The sequence below is a fragment of the Dasypus novemcinctus genome, chromosome 1 (genome assembly GCF_030445035.2).
Source record: "Dasypus novemcinctus isolate mDasNov1 chromosome 1, mDasNov1.1.hap2, whole genome shotgun sequence".
In the NCBI taxonomy this organism is placed as follows: domain Eukaryota; kingdom Metazoa; phylum Chordata; class Mammalia; order Cingulata; family Dasypodidae; genus Dasypus; species Dasypus novemcinctus.
The window spans coordinates 102,921,731-102,946,687 of NC_080673.1; the positions used below are offsets into that span (position 1 = coordinate 102,921,731).

The 24,957-nt window shown below is 38.5% G+C and overlaps 1 long non-coding RNA gene and 1 pseudogene across 2 annotated transcripts in view; one reads left to right on the plus strand and one right to left on the minus strand.

Annotated features, from left to right (window-relative positions):
- LOC131278167 (uncharacterized) overlaps positions 1-24,957 on the minus strand; it is a 68,901-nt gene that overhangs the window by 22,719 nt on the left and 21,225 nt on the right. For both annotated transcript variants that reach the window (XR_011648936.1, XR_011648935.1), the window contains one exon: positions 12,128-12,242. This is a non-coding gene — a long non-coding RNA (uncharacterized lncRNA). The remainder of the gene's footprint in view (positions 1-12,127; positions 12,243-24,957) is intronic.
- On the plus strand, positions 12,605-23,899 carry LOC101419432 (alcohol dehydrogenase S chain-like; annotated as a pseudogene).

Sequence of the window (24,957 nt, forward strand, 5' to 3'; positions counted from 1 at the left end):
GCAGGGTGCCTAACAGTTACTTCCTGAGAGCCTCCATGTTGCTCAAATGTGGCCACCTTCCTAAGCTGAACTCAGCATGTAAATGCATTACCTTCTCTTCAGCATGGGACATGACTCCCAGGGATGAGCCTTCCTGGCACTGAGAGATTACTACCAGTCATTAACTGATGATGCAACTAGAAAGAGACCTTCAATAAAAGGGTCAACTCAGACCAGCAGAATATCTCAGCCTACATGTAGGACCATGTGTTAAAAACCACTTTTTGACCTTGAATAAAAGGGGGAAATGGTAAAGACAAATGAGTTTATATTGCTAACAATCTTCAAAGAAGAGTTGGGAGGTCATCAGAGGGGTCGTGCTTATGCACACCCCAGCAGGACCCCAGAAAAAAACAAATATATACAACCCTAGGTACTGGTTCTCCTGCAGGCTATCTAGACCCACAGGATATATGGTCATGGCAGATGGATTTGGAGTTCTGTGCATGTCAGAGGGCCCTACTTTGGAATTTGTGTTCCTGAATGTGATGGATCTGGACTCAGATGTGACCTTTCTACACATGCCTCTACTGTCACTTCTACTGAACCTGTGGTTGGATCTAGGGATGGTGTATACTCAGGGGATTTGAATCTCCGGACTGCCCAGGTACCAGCTGGGCCTTGAACCCCACCTGAGTTGCAAACCCTACTCTCTGGTTCGTTGAACTTACCCAGGTCAGCTAACAGGGAGGTGAAGATGGTCAACCACCACACCAGGGAATCAAGAGTGCCAACAACTGCAAGCAGAAGAATTGCATCCAACATCCATGTGGAATCTAAGCTCCCTCTTGATGAAAAGGTGGAGTGGACATCACCATCCCAGGGTCCATAGAATGGAGGAATAAAATATGGTAGAATGGACTTACTGATATTCTACTACAACACTATTGTGACTAGTAATAGAAGAAATTGCAGCATTGAGGTGGAGAAAGTGGGCACAGTAGATGCTGAGGGCAGGAGGATGGAAAAAGAGATGTGATGTGGGGCATTTTTGGGACTTGGGGTTGTCCTAAATGGTATTGCAGGATCAGATGCTGGACTTTATATATCCTGCCATAACCCACTGAATGTACTGGGAGAAAGTGTGAACTACAGGGTGAACTATTATCCACTTGGTACAGCAGTGTTCCAAATGTGTTCACCAAGTATGATGAATGTGCCACAATGATTGGGGGGGGGGGGTTGTTGGTGTGGGAGAAGTGAGTGGAGGGATGGGGCTTATACGGGAACCTCATGTATTTTAATGTAACAGTTTTTGTGATGTATGTATCTTCAAAAAAATACAATTTACAAAAATGATGAAGGTGGGGAGGTGGGGGGTGAGTTACATGGGAACCTCTTATGTGTTTTAATGTAATGTTCTTTGTGATCTATTAATTTAAATAAATAAATATATATATTAAATACAAAGAAATAAACCCAAAAACAAAATCAAAACAAAAAAATCCCACCTCCTTAGCACAGATTTAAAAATCAGAAGATCTGAGTTTGAACCTCATCTGTGCCTGTGTGGCCTGGCATCAGCCACTTAACCTCTCTGAGTTCGTTACTTGTTCACAGCCTTTGTGTATTTGTGGCTCAAATAAGCAAATATGCTTTCTATATTACAAAATACAATATAAATGGTACGCAGATGTAAGTTATTATTAAAAGTTTACAATGGAATTAAAAAAAAAAAAGACCAGGCTATTTGCTGCAGTCCTATTTGGACGAGGAAAACTTAAAAAAAAAAAAAAAAGCTTTAAACTATCTAATTGATTGACATACATCTTTCGAATAAAAAATAATGCATCATTATTTTTTAACATTCAGTGGGTATTTAAAAGAGCAGATTACATCAGTGGATATTTTAACAATCAGATTATATCTTTCAAAAGGAATGGACATGATGTATCATTAAGTATGAACAGCAAAGCTCATAGCAATGTGTATTTTATGATAAAATATTTATGAAGAAAAAAACAAATTTATATTTCCATTGTTTTATAAAATTTTGTATGAGCATGGAAAAAGGTGTAGAAATGTACAAAACAAGCTAATTACTTCAGGCGACTGTGACCGATGGGACCTGAAGAATCAATGTTAACATGTTAACTGTTAGCGAAAAAAATATTTGTATCACTTATGATGAGATTTATAATTAGCTTTATTACATTAGTACTTTCTTCATTTATAAAGAAACTGTAAAGAAATAAAATAAAGATTTACATTGTCTTTGCTCATATTTAATGGTGGTATAAATATAGTGGGAAACTTGTTTTCATTCTTGCGAAATAAGCCCACTGATCAAATACCAAATAAACAACAAAGTAACATAAACTGAATTCAGCAGTCTCAATAGCATTTTTTAATATATATTTTATTTTTCTCCTAGTTTCTTCCACTAGCCTTTTTCAAGAATTGTTATGTCCATCTACCTCAGATTTTTAAGTGAAAGTTCTCTTGTACCACCTCAGTTCCCTGTTCTACTGTGTCTTATTGTCTCTCCTCTGTGTCTCTTTTTGTTGCATCATCTTCCTATGTCAGCTCTCTGCATGGACCAGCATTCCTGCATGGGGCAACACTCGCTGGGAGCCAGATTACCACACAGTCTACCCTGCCTTCAACAGGAGGCCCCAGTATTGAACCTAGACCTCCCATATGGTAGACGGAAGCCCAATTGCTGTGCCACATCTGCTTCCCTCTATAGACTTGGTAAGACTTTCAAACCTCTTTTACATTTTGCACATTTCTTAAAGTTTTAGGGAAGTTTATTTTATTAATGGGTCATTTAAGAACCTCAAGTTATGTAGGACACCTGTATAAGGCTGGATATGTGAAAATTTTCACAGGACTTAAAATATTTTAAGCAATTAACATGAAATTATTAAAACTCCAATAGATTTTGGATTTACACTTTTTTTTCATTTTTTTACTTTTCTTTTAAATGTTACATTCGAAAAATATGAGGTCCCCATATACTCCCCACCCCACCCACACCACCCCTCCCACATCAACAAACTCTTCCATCATTGTGGCACATCCACTGTACCTGGTGAATACATTCTGGAGAACCGCTGCAGCACATGGACAGTGGTCCACATTGTAGTCCACACTCTCCCCCAGTCAACCCAGTGCGCCATCACAGGACACACAACATCCACCATCCATCCCTGCAGCACCACCTAGGACAACTCCAAATCCTGAAATTTCCCCCACATCATATCTCTTCTTCAATCTCCCAAACATCAGCAGCCACCATGGACACCCTCTCCACATCACTACTACAATTTCTTCCCTTACTAATCACAATAGTTCCCCACCAAAACACCAGTAAGACCACTCTAATTCATACTCTATTCCTCCATCTTGTGGACCTGGGATGGCTATGTCCAATCCCCCTCTACATCAAGAGGGGATTTAGATTCCACATGGATGATGGATGCAATTCTCCTGCTTGCAGCTCTAGGCACTCTTGGCTCCCTGGTGTGGTGGTTGACCCTCTTCGCCTCCCTGTCAGCTGGCCACGGTAAGTCCTGCAAACCAGAGGGTAGGAGCCACAAGTCTGCTGAGGCCCAGGGCCTGCCCATCACATGGACAGTTCAGAGATTTAGGTCTCCTGAGTATACACCAACCCAAATGCCAACCACAGGTCTGGTAAAAGTGACAGAAGAGGCATGTGTAGAAAGGTTATATCTGAGTCCAACTCCATCACATTCAGGCACACAAACTCCAAAGTAGGGCCAACTGACATGGCCCTGAACTCCAGAGCCATCTCCCTTGACCATAGAACCTGTGGGTTGCTGCAGCCCTCAGGAGAACCAGCACCTGGGTTTCCATTTACCTTGGCTGTCCCTGGTCCCCTGCTCAGGCATGCATAAGCATCACACTCAGATGACCTCCTGGCTCTTTTTTGGAGACTCTTAGACATAAACACTCACTTGTCCTTTCCATTTTCCCCTTTTTATCCAAAGTCAAAATGCAGGTTTTAACACCTGGTATTACATGTAGCCTGAGATATTCTGCCAGTCTGAGTTGATCTCTTTGTTAATGGTCATCATCAGCTGGTGCTTGGTAGTAATTCCTCAGTGCCAGGGAGGCTCATCCCTGGGAGTCATGTCCCAACTAGGGGGAAGGTAAAGCATCTATATGCTGAGATTGGCTTAGAGAGGGGCCACATTTGAGCACATGGAGGCTCTCAGGAGGTAACTCTTAGGCACCCCACAGATATAGGCCTAGTTCATATTTCAGGCTCATAATCAGAGACATCAGTATATCAAGGGCTCATCATTGGACCATCCATCTTTTTTGGTCTTTGCCATTGCACTTGGGGGATTGTTATTGTTCCATTGGGGAATGTGATAGAGCTCCCCTGGTCAGGAATTCAGCACTCTCTCATCTGTTGTTTCCAACTGAAACCACTATGAAAATATCCAAACTTTTATATGTACCCTGTATACATGCCCTGGAGAAGTTCCTCCCAACTGTGTGCATTCCACCAATGACACCCCACACAAGTGCTCCTCCCCACCATAGTTGAACCTCTCTGTAGTCCAAAACTTCTTTAAAAAGGAAGCCCAATATATTGCCAGGTTCCATTCATAGAAAAATGGAATATAGTGAGGGGTTTAAAGGTTAGATATAGAATACACAGAAATTTAGAAAAATTAAATAAAGGAAAAGTAAATTGGAGTATCAAAGAAATGAAAAAATAAAAAGCTTTGTTTTTGACATTTTGCCTTTCATCACTGCTACAGGTGTTGCCTTGTATGTACAGCGGAAAGGCAATTTCTTCCATTTCTTCCTCAGTGTCTACCTCCTTTCTTTCTTTCTTTTTTTCCTGATAATTAAGTTTCTCTTGACATAAGTTTTAGGCCACAGTAATTCACATATACAATATATGGTATTCCCACATATCCAACATCAAACTCTTTGCCCCTTCCCCAACTGTGATCTTTTTACATGTTCATATTATATTTGCTGCAGCTAATGTACAGATATTGAAATGATAGCTTTCAAACATGGTTCCATTTAGGTTTACATTATGGTTTATATTTTAGACTATACAATTTTCTAAATTTTTAGTTATCTTACATTTCACATTATGGTTTACATTTTAGCTAGTAGACTTTCATACATTTTTGGTGTAATTTAACATCACCTATATCTATCATGGCATGATCCTGTGGAACACTTCCATTACCCCACAGTTACCCTGATTCCATGTATACAACACCTCTTTCCCCCTCCCCTTAGGGGCCACCATGACAATCAATCTTCATTACTTGAGGGACCATATTCAGAGATACTTGCAAAATTGTTGAGGGCTTCACATACTTGACTGCCTTAACCCATTGGGAACCACCGATTTTCTCAAGAGGTACAATGCCCTCTGTTTGAGAACATTAGTCCTCCCCAGGACGTGGGTTTACCTTCACTCTCATTGTATGGGTCTTCACCCAATGATATAATCCACTATGACAAAATGAGCACTCACACACTCCCCAGAAGCCTGCCCTGTGTCAGGCACCACCCCTTTCAGCATCCCAAACAGGCAACCTTCCATATTACATTCTCTAATGAGTTTTCTCTGCACCACAATTTCAACTACATACCTGACAATCTCCCATGATCAAATATTCCCCTCACCCTCTCCACAATTTTATGGGCAATCTGATCCATCCTCCTGTCCCTAGCACCTCTAAAGCCCATGCAGCCCCACCATAAGTTATCCCTATGCCCCCATTTTATCCCTTCCCTGTACAAATACTTACCTCCCGCTTATCATAGATTTCACCCAAGTAGCTGTCAGCTCACAACTTTCCTGTACGATCCAACTACCTGAAAGTTTATCATCCAGTCTCTAGCTTTCTGAGACACCTTGGTTTACTTATTTCATATCAGAGATCATGTAGTATTTGTCTTTCAATGCCTGGGTTGCTTCATTTAACATAAGGTTCTCAAGACTTATCCATGTTATCACATGTGTTTGTACTGTATTCCTTCTTATAGCTGAGTAGCATTCCATTGTATGTATATACAACATTTTATTTATCTGTTCATCTGTTGATGGGCATTTGGGTTGAGTCCAACTTTTGGCAATAGTGAATAGTGCTGCTATGAACATTGGTATGCATATATCAGTTTGTGTCCTTGTTTTCAGATCTTCTGGGTATATACCCAGCAGTGGAATTGCTGGGTCATATGACAAATCTATAGCTAGATTTTGAGAAAATGCCAAACTGTCCTCCAGAATGGCTGGATCCTTCTCCATTCCCACCAGCAGTGGATGAGTGTCCCCATTCCTCCACATCCTCTCCAGCACTTGTAGCCTTCTGTTTTTTGGATAGCTGCCAAACTTACAGGAGTAAGATAGTATCTCATTGTTTTTTTCATTTGCATTTCCCTAATAGCTAGTGATTTTGAGCATTTTTTCATGTGTTTTTTAGCCATTTGTATATCTTCTTTGGATAAATATCTTTTCAAATCTTTTCCCCATTTTTAAATGGTCTGTTTGTTTTTTTTATTTTTGAGATGTAGGAATTCTTTATATATGCAAGATATAAGTCTCCTATCAGATATATGGTTACCAATTATTTTCTCCCATTGGGTAGGCTCTCTTTTCACTTTCCTGACAAATTCCTTTGAGGTGCAAAAGGCTTTAATTTTAAGGAAGTCCCATTTATCTATTTGTTCTTTTGCTGCCTGTGCTTTTGGTGTGAAGTCCATGAAGCTGTTTTCTATTATGAGGTAATGTAGATGCTTCCCTACTGGGCAGAGTATATTTCTTTATTTCATATTTATAATATAAAATACTGAAAAAAAGTTTTAAAAAATAGAGAAATAGTAGGAGAAATAATGTGAGAAAGGAAATTTTTTAAAACTTCAAAAATCTGTAAATACATTATCAGAGATGAAATGATCTTGAATTCTTGAAGTAAGAATAGGGGCTATAAAGAATGAAGGATTAGGAGGAGAAATTGGAGTTGGGAACTCCAGGATTCAGACCTTCTACCAGAACAACTATCAAACAGGCTGGAACTCTCTTAAACAACTCTTTTTAAAACACAGTCCAGCATCCAAGGAATAAAGGGAGGAAAATCTGATAAATTATGTTAAAGAACAGTAAATTGCTGTCTCCATGTGGTGCCTACTGGCCCATCCCTCACTCTTGTGGCAAGCCACCATGGAGCCTAGACCCGACAGAAGAAGATATAATAATCTTATCCCCAAGACCAAAGGTGATCTTGTCAATCACCGACCACAGTTTCTGATCAGCATCTTCATATAACTTGGTGACTGGCACTGAGTGTGGCCATGCTTTCAATCTGCCCACACAAAGGCGACAGTGTCTATTGTTTCAACATATCAGACAAAGGCTAGGGCAGAAAGGACTTAGACACTCTATGCTTCCTTAGGATGGCAGAGGACACAGCATTGAAGGACTGTATTTGATTTGATGGACAGGCCGAGAAAGCCCAGCTGTGGGGACCCATGGAAGAAGCTCTTGGCAGGCTTCCTGATTTCATCCTCACTGAACTCAGGAGTTGGTCCCTGCCCGCGTCTTGCACCCCTGGCCCTGACTCAGATGAGAAACAATATTGGGCAAAACTTCTCTTGCATGCCCTTCCTGTCAGAATTTTTCTCCAGGCAAAATAGTTTGACATAAGAAAACAGATGAAGAAACTACAGAGGTGAAAAATCTGGGACAAAGGATTGTCAGCTTCAAAATCTTGGGAACTGAATCCTGCCTCCTGGATAACAGAGGAGACAGGCAAACACCTGTAAACATGAGATCTCCAAATGACGAACAAGCAAGCAAGCATCCAGACAAGACACAGGCCCAGAAACAGGGAGACCCCTGTACACTTCTGGTAAGAGGGAGGACTAAAGCACAAGAAAATCTCTGTAGTATCACTAGGAGATTATATTATCAAAACATGGATAGCTCATGGAATAAGTACCAGAGTGGACATTCTAAAATATAAAATTTAGAGTATGCAACAAACAAGTAAAAGACAAAGAAATAGGAAATGATGACCTATCCAAAGGAAGAGAATAAAAATCAGGAATACACCAGTGAAAAAGTAAAAATTGTGGAAACAGCAAACGAAGCTTATGAAAAATGATCCCAAGAAGAGGATTGTAGGAAGACTGTGGAGTAGGGAGTTCCCAGACACAGTCACTCCACCAAAACAACTATTATACAGGCAGGATCTGTCTGAAACAACTATCTTAGAACTCCTAAGACCAAAAGAACCCTCTACAGCACACAGGGAATAGCAGGAGAAAGAGACTGATGAAGTCTGGTAAAGAACAGTAAAATTACTCTCTCGGCACAGTGCCTACCCGTGCCCATTGACCCATTCTCACTGCAAGCAGTAGAGCTAATGAAAATAGAAATGCAACGTACCAAAGTTTTTGGGATGAAGCAAAGGCTGTGCTAACAGGGAAAATTAAAGGGCTAAATGCTTACATTAAAATTGAAGAAAGAATTCAAATCAGACTACTTACCTCAAAACTGTAAGAACTAGAAAAAAAGAATAAACACAAAGCAAACAGCAGGAAGGAAATAACAAAGATGAGCAGAAATAAATGAAACAGAAAGAAAACACAATAGAATCAACAAAACTGTTGCTTTTTGAAAGGAGCAATAATATTAAAAAACCTTTGGTTAAAGTACCAAGAAAAACAAGTACAAATAGTGAAAATCAAAAATGAAAAGTGGGACATTACTACCAATCCCACTGAAATAAGATGGGCTACAAGAGGAAAAGAATACTATGAAAAACTGTGCTTCAATAATTTAGATGATCTAAATAAAATAGGCAAATTCTTAGAAACACTCAAACTACCTAAGTTGATGCAAGAAGAAATAGAATATTTCAATAAATCAGTCATTAGAATAGACATTAAAACAGTCATCAAAAACCTCACAAGAAAGAAAAGCCAAGGACGAGACGGCTTATAGGTGAAGTCTACTGAGCATTCCAAGAAGACTTCACTCCAATTCTACTCAAACTCTTCCCAAAAATTGAAGAAAATGGAACACTCCCTATTTATTTTATGAGGCCAGTATCATCCTCATATCAAAGCCAGTTAAAGATACTACAAGAACAGAAAACTAGAAAACTACAGATCAATATCTCTTATGAATATAGATGCAACATTCCACAACAAAATACTAGCAAACTGAATTTAACTACTGTATTAATAGGATTATGCACCATTTTGAAGTGGGATTTCCATCTCATATGAAAGGTCGGTTCAGTGTAACAAAATTAATTAATGTACCACATCACATTAAAACAAGAAAGGGGAAAAGCACATGAACATCAAAATTGATGCAGACAATGTATTTGGCAAAATAGATCACCCCTTTTTGATAAAAACACTTAGAACAAGAGGAGGAAACTTCCTTAACATGACAAAGGGCATATATGAAAAGCCCACAGTTAACATCCTTTCTTAACAATGAAAGAAGGAAAGCTTTCACTAAGATCAGGAACAAGATAAGGATGCCCACTGTAACTGTTGTAGAAGACAAGAGAGGTTCAATTATTTGCGTATAGAAAGACCAGGACTCAAGAATGATTTTGAGAAGGAAAAAATGATTTCTTGATGGCCGGCAGGACTCGGGAGCTTTCTGTTTCAATCCTGAGCCCAGAATAAGATTTTTGAGTTCCATTTACACAGAGGAAGGGCCAAACCGTTCTTTGTTTCAGTGCTCAATAGGCTTGAATTAGCATATATCTTCCACATCCTAGGTAGGCTTTTAGCATGGATTTCATACATTCTAGATAAGTTTTTAGCACATTTGGTTCTCATTTTCGCTGAATATTTAAAGTTTCTAGAGTTTGCATTGCTAAACTGTTTCTCCAGAACTGGAGTCGTTGCCATGGTCACCAAGGGCAGGGTGCAGCCTCTCACAGTCCCACACCCACAGGTCAGGACACAGACTGCTTAGGTTATCTATGAAGAGATGAACAGCCTAGACCCATAGCCCACATCATTGCCACTGTTAATAAGCACTGTACTCGATGTTCTTCCCAGAGCAACTAGGAAAGAAAAAATTAAAACAGATCCACACTGGAGATGAAAACATAAAACGTTCCCTATATGCTGATGATATGATCCTATCCACAGAAAATCCAGAAAAAGCAGCAACAAAGTTCCTAGAGCTAATAAATGAATTCATCAGATAGGTGGGGCACAAGAGCAACACCCAAAACCTGTAGTGTTTACAGACACAAGAAATGAAAAATCAGATGGTTGTTCACCAAATGGTGCTGGGAAAACTGGTTATCAATTTACGAAAAAGAAGGACCTGGCTCATACCATACACAAAAACATTATCAAAATTGGCCAGAAACTAAACATAGAAGCCAGAATTGTCAAGCTGCGAGAAGAAAATATAAGAAAGCCTCTTTAGGACCTTGTGTTTGGCTAATGGTTTCTTAGAGTTTACACCTAAAGCCCAGCAACAAAAGAAAAAATAGGAAATTGGAACCTCATCAAAATTAGAAATGTTTATCCTTGAAAATATTTAATTGTGAAAGTAAAATGACAACTTACAGAATTAGGGAAAATATTTGGAAATCACAGGTCCTAAAAGGCTTAATATCCAGAGTAAATAAAGTCTTTAACTTAACAACATAAAGACAACAAACAAATATAAAACTGGGAAAATATTTGAATAGACATCTCTCCAAAGTATACATATTAAATATAAGGCCTCTGACCAGAAATTTCCAGAAGAGATTGAGAGATTGATCTCCACAGCAAACACAGGGAGCAACAAAAGGGAAGGGGTCCCAGTGCCAGGAAAGGGATGCTGGTGCTAAAGGGATGCAGGCAGGGGTGACTGCGAGTGGAGTGACACATCTCCATGAGCAGGTCTTGACCTGGGTCTCAGTTTGAGTCAAATTTAGTGGATTTGAGGGATGAAAAATTGGGTAGAAAGAACAGGGTGAGCAAGGTCTACAGTTGATGGGGTCAGATTTAGTGGAGATTGAAGATGCACATTTCTTAATAATGTGATAATAAAGACGGGCTAGGTAAATGAGCCGTTTAGAGTAAGGTGGTGAAGGGACTTGAAAGCCAGACCCAGGTTAGGGACTTTCCACTTTCCTCAAACCTTCCCTAATTAGCAACACCCTGAAATCATAGGACCTCACTCGCCTCTATGCTGCGGAAAAGGTTTACAGTTTTTGTGTAACTTGCAACAACTATGTCATAAAACATTCCTGACTTTGCATGAGCAACCCATGAAATTGTTCCCAGTAAGATAATAGTGAGATTTGTCCTGCCATGTTAAAATATCCATGAGACAGATAATATTCAATCAAATAACTGTATGTACTATGTGTTACAGCACTTCTAAGTATTGATAAAAGAATTCAAAGTCCGACTCTCTGCACATCCTAAACATTCCAGTTACTAGGAATCTAAGACAACAGAAATGCCAAAGTGTGGACTTTTCTCTGTTTTGCAAGATAATGCAAAGCATAGTTTGAATGCCTGCTCCTCTAAAAAGCCTCCTTTTAAAACGAAGATTACTTTATTCTGAGCACAGCAACAACTTCCCACCCCTCTGCTACCAAACTGCTACCTTTTAGCTACTACACAGTACTTTCTAGGCAGCTGACATGAAAAGACTTAGTTGCGGGTCTGTACTATTGCCAATAGACTGTGGCCTTTCTTTTAGGAATAATAATTGTAGCCTACACTTATTGAGAGTTTTCCTTTCTGCTGGACTTGATAAAAAGTGCTTTAAGGATTTTCTCATTTATTCAACAAACAGTCCGGTGAGATGGGTATACTAATATTCATGCTCATCTTGAAATAAGGAATCCAAGACACAAAACAAATAAACACTGTGTCCTTGTTCAGAAGGCTTCTAAGGAACAGGGTCTGCCTGGACCCAAAGGCCATGAACACAGCTACTGCCCCACACTGCCTCTGGCTCTGGGTAGATTTCTCCTCTTCATCACAATTGCCTTCCCCTTAGTACCTGGATTACTGCCCCACACAGGGAGGCCATCAAGTCAGTGCTTACTGGTATTGCCTAGGGCAGAAATACCAGGACAGAGAGCCCCTTTGCTTTTACCTTCTGGGTTTAAAACTTCTCTGCTCTGAAGAGGAGACTGCTGAATCCAGCACCTTTTTCAGCTGGCTCTCTCTGCCCTGCCTCATCCGTCCTGCTTCTTCACCTCCATGTCTACCTGCAACAAATAGGTTGGAAAATGGAGTTTAATGCAGATAAGAGAAGCCCGAACTCTAAACTACATTTGTGAGTTTGGGGAGGGAGAAAGATGAAGTAGATTGAAGAGAGAGTGATTATATTTTATTTGTGTGGAAATATTGAACCTTATGCAATCAAAATACTGTTTTGGAAATTGCCTTATTGTAAACAAAGTTCAGTTTTGAATATGGGTTCTGTGTTCTTCACAAATTATTCAACTTGGTTCGAGAAAGAACTGGTAGGTATGTCTTTTAAAACCCAGGTCATATGTACAGAATTAAGAGTTACTAATGCAAACAAAATATCTGGCAATGTATCTATCTGTGTCCTCAAATAGGGAGGAAGTCCACAAGAGTTCCCCAGTCCCTGGCCTGCAAAGAAAGAATCAACATGAGCACAGCAGGAAAAGTAAGTAAAAAATATTTTTTTGAAATATTTTCTCTATTTTATAATAAATAAATATAAATGGTTTAATTTATCGCATAATAAATAAATGGATATAGTTTTTAATCCATAATTTAAATTTTATATATCAATTAGAAGCAATAAATACTAAAATATGAAATCCTAAACTATAGTGAAGAAAAGGCTATTTCCATAATCAGTCTACTTACTCTAAATATTTCCATCCATGTAAGGTTGAATGTCAGGTATAGAAGTGCATGAAAAAACCACACAGAGGCTGTTAACACATAGGAACCAATACACAGGACTTACTATAATCAGTGCCCATTTTCCAATTCCTCTGTTATCGTGGCATCGCCCATAGCACAAAGCCTGAAAATTGGCAATATTTGAGAAATAAATAATGGAAATTAATTTCAAATGAAAAAATTCCCATTGAATTGATTCAATCATATTTGCAGGTATGTCATTTAACTAGTACAGAAGCACTTGATCTGTACACTTTGCCACAGTGAAAACATAGTTTAAGGACCATTCATAACAGTGAAAATATGTGTTTAACTCTTGAAGAACTTCTCAAATTAAGCTATCTGCGCTTGCTATTCAAACAAGCACAGTTCTCCTGATTTTGAGTTATTTATGTGTTCATATGCAAGTGGGTTTGCATGTGCCATTTTTGTTTTAACCCGTGTATTTTTGGTTCAAATATCTCTGAAAGCAGATGCTATACATAAATCAGATAATAAAACAGATAGGCAAAAGCAGTGTCCCAAATGAATAAAGTAACTAGAATCACACACAAGAGGTAAGAAGGGAAAAATAATAATATTAATAATAAAAAGGCAAACAGGGAAACAGCGAATCAAAAAAAAGAAAAAAGATTTCCAAAGTGCAGGAAACATATATTACCTGTTATCATAAACTCAGACTGATTTGCCATAAGCAAAAAGTTGAGCAAGAGTGTAGTAGATTTTAATGAATAGACAACCTTCTGCAACATCAATGAAATAACAGGGACTCAGAAATTCATACACAAACCAAAGATTGTGCGTCTAGAATCAAACAATTAATTCAAATTTGCCTCACTGTCTCATTATGTCTAATCCTGTTTCCATTTCCCTATGTTAATGCTTTACAATTTTTTTTTATTCTCTCTCTCTTTTTTTTTTTTTTTTTTTGCTGTGTGTTCTTCTTTGCCTGCATCTGTTGTTGTCAGTGGCATGGGAATCTGTGTGTTTCGTTTTGTTACGTCATGTTGTTGTGTCAGCTCCCCGTGTATGCAATGCCATCCCTGGGCAGGCTGAACTTTCTTTCGTGCTGGGCATCTCTCCTTACGGGGTGCACTCCTTGAGCATGGGGCTCCCCCACGCAGGGACACCCCTGCATGGCAGGGCACTCCTTGTGCCCATCTGCACTGCGCGTGGGCCAGCTCCACACGGGTCAAGGAGGCCCAGGGTTTGAACCACGGGCCTCCCATGTGGTAGACGGACGCCCTATCCACTGGGCCAAGTACCCTTTCCCTTTACAATTTTTTTAAATGATTTTTATTACTTTCCTTACCAGAGTTTATTCATTTCAACATAGCAGTTCTTTGTTCTACACAAGGGGTAAATGTGGCAATACAAAGAAGGAAAGACAAAGTCCGTGACTTCAAGTTTCGGTGAAAACAGGTATTATCTTGTGTTTGATTTTCCAGGTAATAAAATGCAAAGCAGCTGTGCTTTGGGAGCTAAAGAAACCCTTGTCCATTGAGGAGGTGGAGGTCGCACCCCCCAAGGCCTATGAAGTTCGTATTAAGGTGAAACCACTTTCTGTCTCTATGTGTTTTATGTTCTTGAAAGTCTAAGTATATTAAACGTAGAACAACTTAGAACCCATTGAGAAGATTTTTATATAAATTATGGTAATCATTACAATGGAACTACATTTATTATCAGGAAAGATATAAATAATACATGTCATTAAAATTCTTAAGTTGATCAGTGTGAGCCCAGTAAAAAGGAAGAGTGCTATTCTGAAACTATAAAAAGCATGTGTGTCTTTGTAGAGACATTAAGTATAAAAAGATATATATCAATATTTCATAATGGTTGATGTTAAAATATAAAGGACTATTTTCTGGGTGATAATATGAAATTTCTATAGAAAGCATGCGTTAGTGTATATTATATAAGACTTAACATGTTACAGAAACAATTATTTTGCAATTATACCAAATTGTCTAATGTAAGAAAAGAAAGGTAATGATAATTTCAGACTAAATAATCTCAGCGATTAAATGAATTTTTTCATTTGGGAAGAGTAGGCATTAGCAAAAATCTGAAAACTCCAGAAATCCAACTTCAGGGAATTGGATGCATTAAGTCTCTCTGTGGACCATACATTTATTTATCCTAATCGAATTACTCTACTTTTCCCGGACAGACTGTGGCCACGGGGATCTGTCACTCAGATGACCATGCGATAAACGGGGATCTTCTCACTCCACTTCCTGTGATTTTAGGCCATGAGGCAGCTGGCATCGTGGAGAGCATTGGCAAAGGGGTGACTGCAGTCAAACCAGGTAAAGAAATCACAGTCAGGGAATGTGTCTTTTTTTTAAATTGTATTTTTTGAAGATATATAGGTCACAAAACAAGTTACATTAAAAAATATAAGTTTCCCATTTACCCCACATACCACCCCACCCCACTAATCCCATGTTAACAACCTTTTTCATTATTGTGGCACATTCATTGCCTTTGGTAAATACATTTTGGGCACTGCTGTACCACATGGATAATAGTTTACATTCTAGCTTACACTCTCCCCCAGTATATTCAGTGGGTTATGGCAGGATATATAATACGCAGCATCTTTCCTGCAGTATCATTTAGGACAACTCCAAGTCCTGGAAATGCCCCCACATCACATCTCTTCTCCCCTCTCCTGCCCTGCAACTCCATGGCTACTTTCTTCACATCAATGTTACAATTTCTTCCATTGCTAGTCACAGTAGTTCTTTGGAGAATACGAGTAAGTCCACTCTGATCCATATTTTATTCCTCCATCCTGTGGACGCTGGAATGTTGATGTCCACTACACCTCTAATTTGAGAGGGGGCTTTGTTCAGGTCCCACAGGGTCGTACCTCGTGAATGAGGAAACTGAGGCAGGGGGAAGAAAAAGATCTGCACAAGACCCCAGCAGTGGAGCCTGTCCACTGATTCCTCTTCCTATGTGGCCTCCCTTCTTGAACATGGAACAAATGAAACAGACTAGAGAAAGAATCCTGCCGGAAGAGTGTCTATTTTATTACTTTAACCAGACCTAAAAATGTCTGATTATGAATACTGACTAAATATTTATTTTTACCATTTAATTTATACTAATTGCATTTTGTATTGATGCAGATGAATAATTTAGAGGTAAGGGCGAATTCAATAGAAAATTTCTATGTTATCAAATCCACCTAAAGATTATTAAATGTGTTTAGTCCAATCATTATTTTGATTGTATGGAAGAGGTTGCATGGTTGATTAAAAATAAAATTTATGTTAAATTTTTAAAATTTATTTATCCAGTATATATAATCTCTTCCTTACCAAATATTTAACAGACCTATGAATAGAAAAAATGGTGTTGTCTGGTTTGAGTTTGAACTTTTAATATTCCCTGTTTACAAAAATACACATAATAAAATGACACCATTCCTTTCTCCCCTGCTCCCTCGACCATAGGAAAAAAGAGATAATTCACAAACTTAATTATCTGCCTAAATGTAAGTCAAGGTTTCTTCTTCTACAAGAAAGTGCCTCTCTTAGGAATGATAGAAGTATTCAAAGAAATTTCACAAATTTCTCCTATTTCTCTTACGTTTTAGTATTCCTTTAAAAGTACTAAACAAAAGTTAAGCATTCAATTCCTAGTAAGATAAACAAGAGATTTTATAATTCATTGTTATTAAACCCTCAATATTATTATATCCCAAATTATTACAAAATATCATATCACCATTATGATGGTCATCACGCAACTAAAATTTGTATTAACGCTTTTAGTGAGAGTATTTATGTATTAATTAAAGATGAGGTGAGATGAAGTGGATAAAGACCTAACAGCAGTTTACACGTGGTAAAAAATAATTATTCACCATGTAAAATAGTACTAATTCATGTTGTTTTCAATATCTGCATTCTTCTTTGGGAATCTTCAGGACCGTAAAAAAAAATTGGTAACAAAATCACCAATGACATAGTGGTGGTTTCACTCTATTTCTTGGGAAACATATGCCTCTAATATATACATTTATCCTTCATTTCCTGTTCTATTAATTCTTGGGTTGAAATTTAATATTAAATTGCTTTATCTTCCTCCAGATGATAAAGTCATCCCAGTGGGTCTTCCCCAGTGTGGAAAATATGCCGCTTGTAAACACCCAGAAGCCAACTACTGCAGGTAAATGGAGTAGGTCTTTTATCATTTTCATGTAGAGGCAATTAAGTAACACATCAGGTGAGCTCCTGTCTCATGCCCATCTGCTCCTGTCTCTCTGTCACACTGACTAGTATGACGAAACACCACCAGACCCTGCGGAATGGCACCACCAGGTTCACCTGCAGAGGGAAGCCCATCCACCACTTCTTTGGCACCAGCACCTTCTCTGAGTACACAGTGGTGGATGAGACTTCTGTGGTCAAGATTGATGCAGCTGCACCATTAGAAAAAGTCTGCCTCATTGGCTGTGGATTTTCTACTGGTTATGGGACTGCGGTCAATGTTGCCAAAGTAAGAATGACAACAAGCAATAATTTCACATATAATTAGATTGTCAAAAACCTTTTCTTCCAGGAATCGTGAATAATGCCCCTAAATTAAAGACAGATTTCCTCCTAAAACCGTAAGAGTACTGATATAATATATAGAATTTGGGATATGATTATGGGTAAAATGGCCCCAGAGGAATTGAGAGCACGTCCTAAAGAAACTGACCAAGTTATCAGAGACAAAATAGCTGTAAGCTGCTGATACTACAGCAGGGTGGACAGAGAAGTCCAAATACTTCTTGATAAGCACCAAGGGTTGACACTTTATCCAGCTTAGACTGTTGCTAACAATCATTACTTAATCCATTCTTGTCCTGTCTGAAAATAAAGGTCACCCCAGGCTCCACCTGTGCTGTGTTTGGCCTTGGAGGAGTCGGCTTGTCTGCCATCATCTGCTGTAAGGCAGCTGGAGCAGTGAGGATCATTGGGGTGGATATCAACAAAGACAAATTTGCAAAGGCCAAAGACCTGGGGGCCACTGAGTGCATCAGGCCTCAGGACTTCAAGAAACCCATCCATGAGGTGCTGAAGGAAATGACCGGGGGTGGTGTGGACTTTTCATTTGAAGCCGTTGGTCAGATGACACTGTGGTAGGTACATGACGAACGTTGATTTGTGCTTCTGTAATCAAGGGTATATTTTTAAACAACAGAATATAAATATTACTTAAAAGTACTCTTATTAAATTATGAATTGCAATATTCTATCTCCTGTTTCTTATCTATGATTACTTTATTCATTATTTAAAGTGTATTACTCACCCAAAGGGGTGCTGATGCAAAGTACCAGGAATCTGTTGGATTTTATAGAGGGTAAGTATTTGGGTAAAAGCTTACAATTATGATGTCCTAAAGAGTCCAACTCAAGGTATAGTAAGAGGTACTTTCTCACCAAAGTCAGTTGCCACATGTTGAAGCAAGTCGATTCCTGATTTCTGCAATAGTTCAGCCTTCCTCTCAAGGTTCCATGGGCCTAAGTTCTTCCTATCTCAGCTGTAGGCTGGAGGATTCCTTTTTTTGTGTGGCCTTCTCTGCAGCACAGGGCTCTGGTCTCCTCAGTTGCAATCTGTCAGGTGAATGGCTCAGTTCTCCCCAAGGCTTTAGCTGTTTGAGCCTTCTCCTTTCTGTCACAAGGCAGGACCAAAATGACTAAGTTCTCTCCTTTTCTGTATCTTCCATGTGTCTGTTTCTTTCAGCCCACCAAGGGGTCAGGGACTCAACCCTGAGTTATGCCCTACTGACATGGTGGAATCAAAACCCTAATTTGATTTATTTGAGTATTATCAATTTTAACTCTTTAAATTTAATACAAACAAAGGATATCATGCCCAGAAGAACAGATAGATTTACAAACAAAATGAATATCTTTTTTTTTAAATTCATAAATAATATCAAACTGCTGTGAAAGGAACTTTTCATTGCTGCAGTTCAGCAAACATGTCTCACATCATTGTTTCCATGTAAAGTTTATTATATATTAAGTCATTATAAATATATTCTTATAAAATGTTAGTATAAAAATTCAAACTTAAGATAATATAAACAATACAAAATCTATTATCAAACTGAGTCCTTATTTTCCCCATATACTTAACAAAAATGTTGTAATAAACTTTGTTTAATAAATATATTCCTTATACAAGAATACAGTGATTAATGGAATAATGAACAAATATACCAAAAATAAATCATTTCGTTTTTAAATATATATATGCTCCAAAAAATTACCATTTAATGCATCGCTAGATATTCCCAAAGCAGGTATCTTAGGGCTTGTCATTTAATCGGCATCCAGTCTCCATGTGTGGGACTGAAACCTAAAAAGGACTGACAGATTTTCCTATCAAACAAATTTAATGCAAACATATTTAATAGCAATACAAGCATGTACTATAACGTTAAAAGGCATACATTTCTCACAATCAGTACAAGCATAAAATGGCATTATGTATTATTACATGCATGTGAAAACTGAGCCACCTGGGTAGGGGTAAAACTCAGTTAATTTCACTGGGTGCTATAATAAAACACTATTTCCAATCTTGAAGTGCTTACATTATGTTTGTAATGCTCATAATATTACTTTCAATAAATACAAGTATCATCTATTGTGATGGCTACCATGTCTCCAAATACATCTCACATAACCAGAATTCTCTAGAACCTACTGACAAAGTTGAGATTCCCCAGTAAGCTGCAGCAGCGTTCTTGCTGAGCAGGAATGCCCTATGAGTACTGATCTTTGCAGTCTTGATCTGGGACAATATCCCACTGACAACTGAACTTCCAAGAGAATCCAACTTCTGTAAGATGGCAGTTTGTTTCCTAGGGATCTTTTCAATTGTTTTTCTCCAGTATTCGTACATGGACATAGATCATACTTTCTTTGATGGTGACAAATGTCTGATAACCACAAGTTCTATGGATGTCTGATCTTCTAAATCATATGCCAAACCTGAAGGATTGAGAAGTCCACATTCCTGTGGAATCCTAAACCATTTTCTCTCTACAGAGTGTACTCAAGACTTTAGAGGACAAGAACTACTGGACTGTCTTTTAAGATACTAGAAGAAGAGGTGAAGTTTAAAATAAAACCAATATACACTTTCGGGAGATAAAAATAACATGTACAAAAAGTACAATTTAGAGATGAACAATGAAATAAGAATCCCATATAAAGAAGTGCATCCATTGGACAAGAGGCAAATTTTAATGACACAATTGATGAAACACCTTGTACACCATCAAAATACCTGAGCTAAGTACAAGGTCAACACTCCCCACTAAATAAATAAATAAGAAATGATTAACCTCCTCATGGATTGTCCTAAGGTTCATATGATGATGAAATATTTCCCTTTTTGAGGAAGCAACTTCATCTATGTTTAATGATATTTGCCTCTTGAATACATTTTAAGAAAAAAAGTGTGCACAGATAATTACAACCATAAGTTTTCTCACCCAAAAATAATTTCTGTGTCTTCCCTCATATCACAGCCACTAATACACGCAAAAAAGGTGAACAGAGAATCAAAAGACATAACCTGTCTTTGAAGTACCAAAATCTAGATCGATACTGTATGAATTCTTGTAGTGTATCATAAACAGAAATTATTAGAGAACCTATTTTAACAGTGCTAAAAATAATTTCATTCTAGCTTGAGGCTCTGTCATGCTCTCATGAGGCATATGGCATGAGTGTCATTACTGGGGTGCCTCCATCTTCCCAAAATCTCTCCATGAACCCTATTTTGCTGTTGACTGGACGTACCTGGAGAGGGGCATTTTTTGGTGGTATGTAGTTAAGCTTAACTATTATTAATTAGTATTACACTCAGGTTTTGTTCTGTTTTATAAATGACAATATTTGGTTTTGAAAAACAATGTGGTTGAGGATAAATCAGAAGTCCTGATACATTTTTGGTCTCCAATTACATAGATGTGGAACTAGTGCTCATTGAAATTCTCAAGACACAATTTCTGATATCCCAATTAACTACCTAGGGCCTATAGCAAAAATTCTTTAGATACTGGAGGTTGTAATATATATATATACTGAAATATCCTGTACAAGAGAAAAATTCCATAGCAACAGTCCATTTCTGCATCCTTTGCTCAAATTTAGACAACTGCTAAATTGATCCCTGCATTTGGGGATAATTATCTGTACTAGAATTCCTCAGTGAGAGAGCTGATAATGAAGGACCCTAATTTAAGGTAAAATCACTACAACAGTATGTTAAAGCACATGATCTCTTATTAACCAGAGTAACAGCAGTATGTGGAATAGAGTTCATTTTATACACTTCGATTTTAATTCTCTTTGAAATGTCTCCGGCCACTTCTACTCTTTAACACTTCCTGGATCTACCTATGATGTCTTCTTATTTTCTAGGTTTTAAGGGTAAAGATTCTATCCCCAAACTAGTAGCTGACTTTTTGGACAACAAGTTTCCACTGGATCCATTAATAACCCATGTTTTGCCATTTGAAAAAATAAATGAAGGATTTGAGCTTCTTCGATCTGGAAAAAGGTAGATATATGTATGTATGTATGTATGTATGTATACGGTGGGAATTAGGCTATCATGAAAAAATATTTTTCTCAGAGATATGACATATCTATGAGAAGGTGGAAAGTAAGCTTGTCCCTTATGAGTTCATTTGCATGTAGAACATTTTAACTTATTGGGAGACTCCAAGAGTAGTTGCTTTGCTTTTCCTGTTCTTCTAAAACCAGATTCTGTGGCTTTCCACAAACCTGCCTGACAGAGCACTCCAGCCTCCGGACAGGTGGGCACTCACTCTGAAAGGAAAGAGGATCAGATTCACCCAGTCACCCTCAGACCATGGAGCCCCCACAGCCTCTGCAGGGCCCCTAATAAAGGCTGACCTTCAATGGATGGAGATTTAGATTATGATCAGGATGCCCAGAACTTTTATTATAGGAGGAGGTGGAGCTACACTGAAGTTGCTGTCCCTACAACTCTTTGTGGTTTTTCATAAAAGACACCACCTGCTATTGTTATTTCTTTTTGATGTATTCAAAGGTATTTTCACAAATGAAAGTACTGAAAAGGTGTAGCATCCAAATCCTATTTTTAAAAATATCTTAGGAATATAAGCCCATAACATTTTGTATTTCTAATATTTAAATTTTACTTTCACCTTATAAGATGAATTTTGTTGCCTGGATTGATATGAGGCACAACTAGTAATAAGCAGTTTTCTCAAACTTCACCATCTAGTGCGACAGGCCATATTTTTCTGCAGCTTGGCACTGCTTCTCGTGAGGGTCTCAGTTTAAATACTAAATCTTAAAAATAAATAAATAAATAAATAAATAAAATAAAAACTATATCTTAGGCAACCAGAGGCATATAGTATTGTACAAAACACTACATGCAATTATATATGCAAGTATGTATATAATCTTGAGAAAGCAAAGAAACGTGTATCTACAAAGCACCAGCCAAAATATAAAGTGTCTTGCCTGCATTACCTCATGTGATTTCCAATTAATGCAGATATCTAGTCTTCATTTCACTATATAAGAATGGAGAAAACAAGACTCAGAGAGGACATGCAGTTAGTAAAAAAGAGAGTATTCAAAGTTACACCTATTTCTTAACAAAGCCTATTTATTTTATATTACAATGCACAAGTGCACAAGAACTCAGACATGCATACAAAGAGGCAAATATATATGTACAGATAAACACACTTTGTGTGTGTGTGTGTGTATATATGTAATGTGGTACACCATAGCCAACAAATCTTATCATTGTTTTCTTGGCATTTTTGTTTAGGCTGAGGTTTAAATGGGATAACCCATGAAAAGCATCGAAAAACTACATGGCAGAGAGCAAGAAATTATTGCAAGTTACTACCCATTACCATTTTATATATTAATATGCCAGTCACTAGCGATTTCAAAAATGATTTTTGAATATGTTGCTATAGAATGAAGTCCAAAGGAAGGCATGTTACAATGTTATGAGTGAGGCTTATTGTCCCCTGCTCCCACCCTGCCTTTCGCTTCCTTATACTTTGCCCGCCTGTTCCTCGTAACCTCCCTGTATTATGGCCCTTCTCAGCAGCAGTTTGTGCTGCTGCCTCCCTCCGCCCCTCCTCCCAGCCACTGTTATCTTCCCCCTCCCAGCCGATTGCTGTTCTCCCCGCCTCATTTCAACCGCCCTCATCCCGTATCCGCCCCGGCACAACCTCGGAAACAACCCCCTCTGCCATCAATGGCTTACGTCATAAACCGCAGGTCCGCCCTTGCCTCTGCAGCCAATCCTCAGCTGCCCCGCGGACATGCCCCTCCCACAACCTCCCCGCCTCCATGACACTATAAAACCCCATGTACTTCCCGAATAAAATCAGACCTGCGCATAGACCTCGTCTCCGTGGTTTTTCCTCCATCGAACCGCGCGTCCCCACCAAGCCTTGAGCCGCCCGCTGCCGCCCCGGTCAGGCCGTGGCGTAGGCCCGATCCCCGGCAGCGACTCGCCTGCAGTGACCCGCCTGCAGTGCCGCAGCGGAGGCCAACAGCTTATGGTTAAGAAAACTCAGAGAGAAGGATTAAAAATGAGCTTCCTTTTTAAGTGCTTGCATGTGAATGTATAGAGATGGGAACTGAGTGGCTGAAACACAGCCAGGTTGCTACAAGACAAACTTCAAATACATCTTGAACTCTCATGAAAAGGAGTATCAAATATCTTGTGTGAAAGTAATTGATATGTTTCTTTTCTATATCAGTATCCGTACAGTGCTGACCTTCTGATCCACGTGGACGCCTTCACTTATACCCGCCTTCTGACGGCCCCAGGCCCGCATCACCTAGGACACCAACCAAACAGCATCGACTCTGCCCTTGAGAGACGTTATCAATAAATACACGTGGGAGCATTCCCAGAGAAACAGAAATCACTGGAAAACTTGTGTGTGTTTTAAATATAAATTATTCTTAGAACACTTTTAGATTTACAGAAAATTTGCACAGAATATTCTCTCCATATACACTCTCCACTACATCTATGAGCAATTTGTCCTATTTCCATCATTTGTATTAGTGGGATACGTTTTACACAATATTGATACATTATTATTATTAACTAAAGTCCACAGGTTACTTTATTTGTTTTTTAATCTGCTAACATCATTGTCTTTTTGGTGCATCTCTACACTGCATGGGGATCTCTGCCTCTCCTCACCACACAGGTCAGGGATGCCTTTTTATTTTTTTACCAGGAGGTCCCAGGATTGAACCAGTTCCTCCATATGGTAAATGGGAGCTCGACTGCTTGAGCCGCAGCTGCTTACCCCACCAGTTATTTTAGGTTCACACTTTGTGTTGCACTGTTCTGTGGATTTTTAAAAATGCATAATCTCATATATCTACCATTACAATATCATACAAAATTTTTTCTCTGCCCAAAAAAGTCTTTGTGCTCCCTGAAATCACTTCTCAAGCAATTGTCTGAACTTCAAGAGAGAAAAAGGTGAACTGAAAATCAGCTGAGTAATGGAAGCAAATAAAATTTCTTTATTGATCATTCTATACATGTTCTCTGCCATTGAGTAGGGATACTTCTTGTACTTTAAAGCCTTAATGAATCTTTGCTTCCTTTGGTCAATGCAGCCCAGGGATGGGACCATTCATTATTTGTGCCCCCAACACACACTTGATGGCCTATTTTGCTTGTAGCCATTGACTTCTATTTCTATAAACTCCACCTGTGTTTTGCATCTTATGAAATATTCAAAAGCTCTGGGGTAAAAACTGTAGCATGAGACTGTATGGTTCAGATTTAAAAGCGGAGAAGATCCAGATCTAAATCCTGGGAGTTGTATCCATTTTCCTAAAGAAATGGAATTGGTTTTTACTGTTTATACTGTTTGCTTACAGTGAATATAGGATATTCGCTTGAAATAAAGGCAGGTTTACTGCCAAATGGGAAGTGATTTTGGATATTCAAGGGAAC